The sequence below is a fragment of the Chlorocebus sabaeus genome, chromosome 1 (genome assembly GCF_047675955.1).
Source record: "Chlorocebus sabaeus isolate Y175 chromosome 1, mChlSab1.0.hap1, whole genome shotgun sequence".
In the NCBI taxonomy this organism is placed as follows: domain Eukaryota; kingdom Metazoa; phylum Chordata; class Mammalia; order Primates; family Cercopithecidae; genus Chlorocebus; species Chlorocebus sabaeus.
Genome location: NC_132904.1, coordinates 10,839,383 through 10,850,352, shown reverse-complemented (window position 1 = coordinate 10,850,352; position 10,970 = coordinate 10,839,383). Strand labels below are relative to the sequence as shown.

Sequence of the window (10,970 nt, the reverse complement as noted above, 5' to 3'; positions counted from 1 at the left end):
AACGCCCAGCTTTGCCTATAGTAGGTCAAATATCTAGGCCTAATCTTAGCCAGAGGGACCAGGCCCCTCAGCAAAGAACAAATACAGCCTATACTGGCTTATCTTCACCCTAAGACATTAAAACGGTTGCGGGAGTTCCTTGGAATCACCGGCTTCTGCTGACTATGGATCTCTGGATACGGTGAGATAGCCAGGCCCCACTATACTCTAATCAAGGAAACCCAGAGGGCAAATACTCACCTAGTAGTATGGGAATCAGAGGCAGAAACAGCCTTCAAAACCTTAAAACAGGCCCTAGTACAAGCTCCAGCTTTAAGCCTTCTCACAGGACAAAACTTCCCTTTCTATGTCACAGAGAGAGCAGGGATAGCTCTTGGAGTCCTTACTCAGACTCATGGGACAACCTCACAACCACTGTCATACCTAAGTAAGGAAATTGTTGTAGTAGCAAAAGGCCGGCCTCGCTGTTTATGGGTAGTTGCGGCGGTGGCCATCTTAGTGTCAGAGGCTGTCAAGACAATACAAAAAAAGGATCTCACTGTCTGGACTACTCATGATGTAAATGGCATACTAAGTGCCAAAGGAAGTTTATGGCTATCAGACAACTGCCTACTTAGATACCAGGCGCTACTTCTTGAGGGACTGGTGCTTCAAATACATACATGTGTGTCCCTCAACCCTGCCACTTTTCTCCCAGAGGATGGGGAACCAATTGAGCATGACTGCCAACAGGTTGTAGTCCAGAATTATGCCACCCGAGAGGATCTCTTAGAAGTCCCCTTAGCTAATCCTGACCTTAACCTATATACTGATGGAAGTTCATTTTTGGAGAATGGGATACGAAGGGCAGGTTATACCATAGTTTGTGATGTAACTGTACTTGAAAGAAAGCCCCTTCCCCGAGGGACCAGTGCCCAGTTAGCAGAACTAGTGGCACTTACCTGAGCCTTAGAACTGTGAAAGGGAAAAAGAATAAATGTGTATACAGATAGCAAGTATGCTTATCTAATCCTACATGCCCATGCTGCAATATGGAAAGAAAGGGAGTTCCTAACCTCTGGGAACCCCCATTAAATACCACAAGGAAATCATGGAGTTACTGCACGCAGTGCAAAAACCGAAGAAGGTGTCAGTCTTACACTGCCGAAGTCATCAAAAAGGGGAAGGAGAAGGGAGAACAGCAGCATAGGCAGCTGGCAGTGGTAGCAGAAAGGAAAGAGAGAAAGAGACAGGAAGTCAGAGAAAGAGAGGAAGAAACAGAGACAAAGAGAAGGAGACAGAGGAAGAGACAAAGAGACAGAAAGAGAGAGAGGAAGAGACAGAGAGAGAAAGAAAGAGAACGAGAAAGACAGAAAGTCAAAGAGAAGCAGGCAGAGAGAGGAAGAGACAGACAAAGGCAGTCAGAAAGAGAGAGACAAAGAAGTTAAAGAGAGAAAGAAAGATAGAAGTAGTAAAGAAAAAACAGCGTACCCTATTCCTTTAAAAGCCAGGGTAAATTTCTAAATGTCTACCCAGCCAAGGTATATTCTTCTTATGTGGAACATTGACCTATATCTACCTCCCCACTAACTGGACAGGCACCTGCACCTTAGTCTTTCCAAGTCCCAACATTAACATTGCCCCAGGAAATAAGTCCTTTTCAGTACCCCTCAAAGCTCAAGTCCATCAGTGCAGAGCCATACAAGTAATACCCCTACTTGTAGGGTTAGGAATGGCTACTGCTACAGGAACCAGAATAGCCGGTTTATCTACTTCATTATCCTACTACCACACACTCTCAAAGGATTTCTCAAACAGTTTGCAAGAAATAACGAAATCTATCCTTACTCTACAATCCCAAGTAGACTCTTTAGCAGCAGTGACTCTCCAAAACTGCCAAGGCCTAGACCTCCTCACTGCTGAGAAAGGAGGACTCTGCACCTTCTTAGGGGAAGAGTGTTGTTTTTGCACTAACCAGTCAGGGATAGTACGAGATACTGCCTGTCGTTTATAGGAAAAGGCTTCTGAAATCAGACAACGCCTTTCAAATTCTTATACCAACCTCTGGAGTTGGGCAATATGGCTTCTCCCCTTTCTAGGTCCCGTGGCAGCCATCTTGCTGTTACTCGCCTATGGACCCTGTATTTTTAACCTCCTTGTTAAATTTATTTCCTTTAGAATTGAGGCCATAAAGCTACAGATGGTCTTACAAATGGAACCCCAAGTGAGTTCAACTAACAACTTCTACCGAGGACCCCTGAACCAACCCTCTGGCACTTTCACTGGCTTAGAGAGCTCCCTTCTGGAGGACACTACAACTGCAGGGCCCCTTTATCACCTGTATCCAGCAGGAAGCAGCTGGGTAGTCAGTTCTATTCTGTTTTTTTGCATAACTGATGAATCACTTTGCAATACACTGTTGACACCTACCCCTCGCACTTGGCCATTTTGTTTGGCCACCTATGCTGGTTCACTGCTGGATGAACTATTTGATTTACAATTGATGCTGGTTAGTCCCTCCTGTTCTTCATATGCCTCCTACTCTTTCCAGGCTATTTGGCTTATACCTTTCTTTACATATACAAATGGAATTCAATGCACATTAATTACTTATAGACAGACATATATTTATGAGAAGAAACAAAAAGTCCAGGTATATAAATATTCTTCTACTTAAGAAAAAAATAACCAAAATCAGAGTAGAATTGGATGAAATGGAGATGAGAAAAACCATACATAAGATAATTGAAATCAAAAGTTGGTTTTTTGAAAAAATAAGATTGATATACTAGCCAGACTAATAAAAAAGATAGAAGATCCCAAAAAACAGAATCAGAAATGACAGAGGGAGCATTACCATTGGCCCCACAGAAATATGAAAACCCTCAGAGACTGTTGTAAATACCTCAATGCATACAATTAGAAAACCTAGAAGAAATGGATAAATTCCTGGAAACATACAACCTCTCTAAATTGAACCTGGAAGAAATGAAAACCTTGAGCAGACCAGTAACAAGTTCTGAAATGGAATCAATAACAAAAAAAACCTACCAACAAGACAAAAGCCCTGGACCAGATGAATTCACAGCCGAATTCTACAAGATGTATAAAGAAGAGCTGGTACCATTCCTACTGAAACTATTCCAAAAAATCAAGAAGGAGGGACTTGTCTTTAGCTCATTCTATGAGGCCAGCATCATTCTGATACCAAAATCTGGCTGAGACACATTCTGATACCAAAATCTGGCCGAGAAAAGAAAACTTCAGGCCAATATCCCTGATGGATATAGATGCAAAACTTATCAGCAAAACACTAACAAACCAAATCCAGCAACACATCAAAAAGCTAATCCACCATAATTAAGTAGACTTTATTCCTGGAATGCAAGGTTGCTTCAACATATGCAAATCAATAAATGTGACTCATTATATAAACAGAACTAAAACCAAAAACCACATGATTATCTCAATAGATACAGAAGAGGCCTTTGATATAATTCAACATCATTTCATATTAAAAACCCTCAACAAACTAAGCATCAAAGGAACATACCTCAAAATAATAAGAGCCACCACTGAAAAACCCACAGTCAATATCATACAGAATAGACAAAAGCTGGAAGCATTCCTCTTGAGAACCAGAATAAGACAAGGATGCCCATTCTCACCACTCCTATTAAACGTGGTAGAGAAGTCTTGACCAGGGCAATCAGGCAAGAGAAAATTGGGCATCCACATAGGAAGAGGAGAAGTCAAATGACCTCTCTTCACAGATGATATGATTATATACCTAGAAGGCCCCATAGTCTCTGCCCAAAGGCTCCTGGATCTGATAAACAGCTTCAGCAAAGTTTCATGACACAAAAATCAATGAATGAAAATCAGTAGCATTTCTGGTTTTTTTTTTTTTTTTTTTTTTTTTTTTGAGACAGAGTTTCACTCTGTCGCCCAGGCTGCTGGAGTGCAGTGGTGCAATCTCGGCTCACTGCAACCTCTGCCTCCCGTATTCTAAGCATTTCTTCTGCCTCAGCCCCCTGAGTACCTGGGACTACAGGTGTGTCCCACCATGCCCAGCTAATTTTTTGTATTTTTAGTGGAGATGGGGTTTCACCGTGTTGGCCAGGATGGTTTCAATCACCTGACCTCGTGATCCGCCCGCCCCAGCCTCCCAAAGTGCTGGGATTACAGGCATGAGCCACCATACCGGGCCTGAAAATCAGTAGCATTTCTATACACCAATAATGGCCAAACTGAGAGCCAAATCAAGAACACAATCTCATTTATAGTAGCCACAAAAAGAATAAAATACCTAGGAATACAGCTAACCAGGGAGGTGGAAGATCTCTACAACCAGAATTACAAAACACTGCTCAAAGAAATCAGAGATGATACAAACAAAAATGGGAAAACTATTCCATGCTATGGCTAGGAAGAATCAATATTGTTAAAATAGCCATCCTGTTCAAAGCAGTTTACAGACCCAATGCTTTTACTATCAAATTACCAAGACATTTTTTTCACAGAATTAGAAAAAATTGTTCTAAAATGCATTTGGAATTAAAAAAGAGCTTGAATAGCCAAAGCAATCCTAAGCAAAAAGAACAAAGCTGGAGGCATCACACTACTCAACTTCAAGTTATACTACAAGGCTACAGGAACCAAAAACATAGTACTGGTACAAAAACAGACACAAAGGCCAATGTAACAGGGCAAGAACCCAGAAATAAAGCCATACACCTACAACCACCTGATCTTTGACAAAGTCAACAAAAACAGGCAAAGGGGAAAGGGATCCCTATTCAATAAATGGTGCTGGGATAACTGGCTAGCCATAGGCAGAAGATTGAAACTGGACCCTACCTTTCATCATATACAAAAATCAACTCAGGTTGGATTAAAACTTAAGGGTAAAACCTAAAACTATCAAAGCTGTAGAAGAGAACCTAGGAAATACAATTCTGGACATTGGCTCTGGCAAAGACTTCATAATGAAGACTCTAAAAGCAATTGCCACAAAACCAAAAATTGACAAGAGGGATCTGATTAAATGAAAGAACTTCTGCACAGAAGACATTATCAAGAGAGCAAATAGACAACCTACAGAATGGGAAAAAATGTTTATAAACCATACATCTGACAGAGGCCTAACATCCAGAATCTATAAGGAACTTAAGCAAATCAACAAGCAAAAAGCAAACAACACCCCCATTTAAAAATGGGCAAAGGACATGAATAGATACTTCTCAAAAGAAGACATATAGATGGCCAACAAGCATATGAAAAAATGCTCAATATCATTAATCATCAGGGAAATGTAAATCAAAACTACAAGGGGATGCCATTTCACACCAGTCAGAATGGTTATTATTAAAAAGCCAGAAAATAACAGATGTTGGTGAAGTTGTAGAGAAAAGGGAACACTTAAACATGGTAGAAATGTAAATTAGTTCAGCCGCTGTAGAAAGCAGTCTGGAGATTTCTCAAAGAACTTAAAAGATACTACCATTTGACCCTATAATCCCATTACTGGATATATACCCAAAGGAATATAAATCTTTCTATCATAAAGACACATGCGTGTGCATGTTTACCACAGCACTGTTCACAGTAGCCAATACACGGACTCAACCTAGATGCCCATCAGTGTTGGACTGGATAAAGAAAATGTGGTACATACATACCATGGAATACTATGCAGCCATAAAAAAGAATGAAATCATGTTTTTGTAGCAACATGGTTGGAGCTGAAGGCCATTATTCTAAGCAAATTAACACAGAAATGGAAAACCAAATACTGCATATTCTCACTTATAAGTAGGAGCTACACATTGAGTACATATGGACACAAAGAAGGGAATAATAGATTCTGGGGCCTACTTGAAGGTGGAGAGTGGGAGGAAGGTGAGGATTAAAAAAACTGTGGGGTAGTATGCTGATTACCTGGGTGACAAAATTATCTGTGCAGCAAACCCCTGCAACATGCAATTTACTCACGTAACAAACCTGCACATATACTCCTTGAACTTAAAAATTCAGTTCTCACTGACACCTGTCACCATGACTCTATGTTAGATACACTGCCCGGACTCACTATATGTGAATGCATCTCAGTCCACATGTGGCAGGCAGGTGTCTAGATGTGCAATGCCTGCTGGGAGCTCTACTGCCTGAAATGTGGGGCTCAGCTTGATGGACAGATGCCCAGTGACAAGGTCATTGTTGGAGAGGATGACTTCTTCACCACCTTCTTCTGTGAAACCGGTGCTGGAAAACATATGCCCTGGCCAGATTTTGTGGATGTGGAGCCTGTGGTCATTGATGAGATCCGACGTCCCAAACTGACAGCTTTTCCACCCAGAGCAACTCATTACTGGGAAAGAGGATGCTGCCAACAACTATGCCTATGGTCACTATACCATTGGCTAGGGGACCACTGACCTGGTGTTGGACCACATCTGCGAGCTTCTGACCACTGCACAGAACTTCAGGGCTTCCTGGTGTTCCACAGCTTTGTCTGGGGCACTGGCTCTGGCTTCACCTTACTCTGCATGGAATGGCTCTCTGTTGACTATGGCAAGAAATTCAAGCTGGAATTTTTTATCTACTCAGCCCCCACAGCTGTCTATAATTGTGGTCCAGCCCTAGAATTTCATTCTGATCACTCACACTACCCTGGAGCACTCAGACTGTGCCTTCATGGTGGACAATGAAGCCATCTATAACATCTGCCGCTGCAATCTGGACATCGAGCATCCAACCTCAACCAACCTCAGCTGCCTGATTGCCAAATCATCTCCTCCATCACATCTCCTCTGCACTTTGATGGGCCTCTCAACGTGGACCTGATGAAGTTCCAGACCAACCTGGCATCTTACCCTCACATCCACTTCCCCCTGGCCACCTATTCACTCATCATCTCTGTAGAGAAGGTATACCACGAACAGCTGTTGGTTGCCAAGATCCCCAATGCCTGCTTCGAGCTTACCAACCAGATGGTGAAGTATGACTCCCAGCGTGGCAAGTACATGGGCTGCTGCCTGCTGTACAATGGAGACGAGATGTTCAAGGATGTTTACACTGCCATTGCCACCATCAAGACCAAATGTAGCATTCAGTTTGTGGACTGGTTCCCCACGGGCTTCAAGGTTGGTATCAACTCCCAGCAGCCCACTGTGGTGCCTGGTGGTGATCTGGCCAAGATGCAGCATGCCTTGTGCATGCTGAGCAACACGATCACTATCGCTGAGGCCTGGGTCTGCCTGGGCCACAAGTTCAACTTGATGTATGCCAAGAGGTCGTTTGTGCACTGGGATGTAGGCAAGGGCATGGAGGAGGGAGAGTTTTCTGAGGCCCTGGAGGATATGGGTGCCCTGGAGAAGGATTATGAGAAAGTAGGCATCAACTTATATGAGGACAAGTATAAGGGAGATTAGAACAACTGCCTGGAGCCTATTTACTGTGTTTATTGCAGAACTTTAGGAATAAGCAGTCTCCCTGCATGATTAAGAAAATAAAATAAAATAGAAGTTCGAAGAAAAAAATCTTCTGCTTGTTTTAAATCAACAAAAATTAATCATTCACCTTTAATTTTGATATTTGTAACTCCCCTTTTTGCATACTTTGTATTAGCTTTTCTCTTTTGAATGTTATTATGAATTATTGGAATTTCATATACTCAACTATTTCAATGAACCATTCTTCCCCTTTATTCTTTCCATCCCTCCCCTCCTTATGCTTCCCCTTGAAATGAAGTACTTTTTAATTTATTGGTCTTAATTAATTAATGCATTTTTTAACTTTTAGGTTTGGGGGTACATGTGAAGGTTTGTTACACAGGTAAAGACGTGTCATGGGGGTTCGTTGTACGTATTATTTCATCACCCTGGTATTAAGCCTAGTACCCAATAACTAGTTATCTTTTCTGCTCCTCCCCCTCCTTCCACCCCCACCCTTAAGTAGACCCCAGTGTCTGTTGTTTCCTTCTTTGTGCTCATAAATTGTTATTGTTTAGCTCCCACTTATAAGTGAGAATATGTGGTATTTGGTTTTCTGTTCCTGCATTAGCTTGCTAAGGATAATAGCCTCCAGCTCCATTCATGTTCCTGCAAAAGACATGATCTCATTCTTTTTTATGGCTGCACAGTATTCCGTGGTATATATGTACCACATTTTCTTTATCTAATCTGTCATTGATGGGCATTTAGGCTGATTCTTTTTCTTTGCTATTGTGAATAGTGCTGCAGTGAACATTTGTGTACATGTGAAATGTGGAACATTGCACATGAGTGTGTGAAATTCCAATAATTCATGGTCTTTATGGTATGATTTATATTCCTCTGGGTATATACCCAATAATGGGATTGATAGGTTGAATGGTAGTTCTGCTTTTAGCTTTTTGAGGAATCACCATACTACTTTCCACAATGTTTGAACTAATTTACACTCCCATCAACAGTGTATAAGTGTTCAGTTTTCTCCTGAGTCTTGCCAGCATCTGTTATTTTTTGACTTTTTAGTAATAGTCATTCTGACAAGTGTGAGATAGTATCTCATTGTGGTTTTGATTTGCATTTCTCTAATTCAGGGATACTGAGCTTTATTCATATGCTTATTGGCTGTACTTCCTTTGAGAAGTGTCTGTTCATGTCCTGTGGCCACTTTTTAATGGGGTTGTTTGTTTTTCTCTTGTAAATTTTTTAAGTTCCTTATAGATGATGGATATTAGACCTTTGTCAGATGAGTAGTTTGCAAAATTTTTCTCCCATTCTGTAGGCTGTCTGTTTACTCTGTCGAGAGTTTCTTTTTTTATTATTATTATTATACTTTAAGTTCTAGGGTACATGTGCACAACGTGCAGGCTTGTTACATATGTATACATGTGCCATGTTGGTGTGCTGCACCCATTAACTCGTCATTTACATTAGGTATATCTCCTAATGCTATCCCTCCTCCCCACTCCCCACAATAGGACCCGGTGTGTGATGTTCCCCTTCCTGTGTCCAAGTGATCTCATTGTTCAATTCCCACCTATGAGTGAGAACATGCGGTGTTTGGTTTTCTGTTCTTGTGATAGTTTGCTGAGAATGATGGTTTCCAGTTGCATCCATGTCCCTACAAAGGACACAAACTCATCCTTTTTTATGGCTGCATAGTATTCCATGGTGTATATGTGCCACATTTTCTTAATCCAGTCTGTCACTGATGGACATTTGGGTTGATTCCAAGTCTTTGCTATTGTGAATAGTGCTGCAATAAACATACGTGTGCATGTGTCTTTATAGCAGCATGACTTATAATCCTTTGGGTATATACCCAGTAATGGGATGGCTGGGTCATATGGTACTTCTAGTTCTAGATCCTTGAGGAATCGCCACACTGTCTTCCACAATAGTTGAACTAATTTACAGTACCACTAACAGTATAAAAGTTTTCCAATTTCTCCCCATCCTCATCAGTATCTGTTGTTTCCAGACTTTTTAATGATCACCATTCTAACTGGCATGAAATGGTATCTCATTGTGGTTTTGATTTACATTTGTCTAATGACAAGTGATGATGATGGGCTTTTATTCGTGTTTGCTGGCCACAGAAATGTTGTCTTTTGAGAAGTGTCTGTTCATATCCTTTGCCCACTTTTTGATGGGGTTGTTTGTTTTTTTCTGGTAAATTTGTTTAAGTTCCTTGTACATTCTGGATATTAGACCTTTGTCAGATGGGTAGCTTGCAAAAATTTTCTCCCATTCTGTAGATTGCCTGTTCACTCTGATGATAGTTTCTTTTGATGTGCAGAAGCTCTTGAGTTTGATTAGATCTCATTTGTCAATTTTGGCTTTTGTTGCCATTGCTTTTGGTGTTTTAGTCATGAAGTCTTTGCCCATGCCTATGTCCTGAATGGTATCGCCTAGGTTTTCTTCTAGGGTTTTTATGGTTTTAGACTTACATTTAAGTATCTAATCCATCTTTAGTTAATTTTTGTATTAAGTGTAAAGAAGGGGTTCAGTTTCTGTTTTCTGCATGTGGCTAGCCAGTTTTTCCAGCACCATTTATTAAATTGGGAATCCTTTTCCCATTGCTTGTTTTTGTCAGGTTTGTCAAAGATCAGATGGTTTTAGATGTGTGGTGTTATTTCTGAGGTCTCTGTTCTTTTCCATTGGTCTATATATCTGCTTTGGTACCAATGCCATGCTGTTTTGGTTATTGCAACCTTGTAGTATAGTTTGAAGCTAGGTAGCGTGATGCCTCCAGCTTTGTTCTTTTTGCTTAAGATTGTCTTGGCTATATGGGCTCTTTTTTGGTTCCATATGAAATTTAAAGTAGTCACTGGTAGCTTGATGGGAATAGCATTGAATCTATGAATTACTTTGGGCAGTATGGCTATTTTCACAATATTGATTCTTCCTATCCATGTGTGCTCTAATCTTTATTATTTATTTTCTTCTACTGATTTGGGGTTTGGTTTGCTCTTGCTTTTCCAGTTCTTTAAGATGCGTCACGAGGTTGTTTCTTTCAACTTATTCTACTTTTTTGATGTAGACACTTATAGCTATAAATATACCTCTTAGTACTTCTTTTGCTGTATCCCGTAGGTTTTGATATGTTGTGTTTCCATTGTCATTTGTTTCAAGAAACTTTTAAATTTCCTTCTTAATTTATTTATTGACCCACTTGCACTCAGGAGCATATTGTTTAATTTCCACATGTTGATATGATTTTCAAAATTCCTCTTGTTATTGATTTCTAGTTGTATTCCATATGGCCAGATAAGACCCTTGATATAATTTCAATTTTTATGACTTTTTTCAGACTTGTTTTGTGGCTTAAGATATGGTCTATCCTTAAGAAGTATCCATGTGTGTATTCTTCAGCCATTGGATGAAATGTTTCATAAGTATCTATTAGGTCCATTTGTTCTACAATGCAGATTAAGTCCAATGTCTCATTGTTTATTTTCTGTCAGGATGATCTGTCCATTGCAGAAAGTGGGAAGTTGA

At 40.5% G+C, this 10,970-nt stretch overlaps 1 pseudogene; it reads left to right on the top strand.

The window, feature by feature from the left end:
* The first annotated feature begins 5,738 nt into the window (after nucleotides 1–5,738).
* Nucleotides 5,739–7,514, top strand: LOC103233740 (tubulin alpha-4A chain pseudogene; annotated as a pseudogene).
* The last annotated feature ends 3,456 nt before the right edge of the window (nucleotides 7,515–10,970 follow it).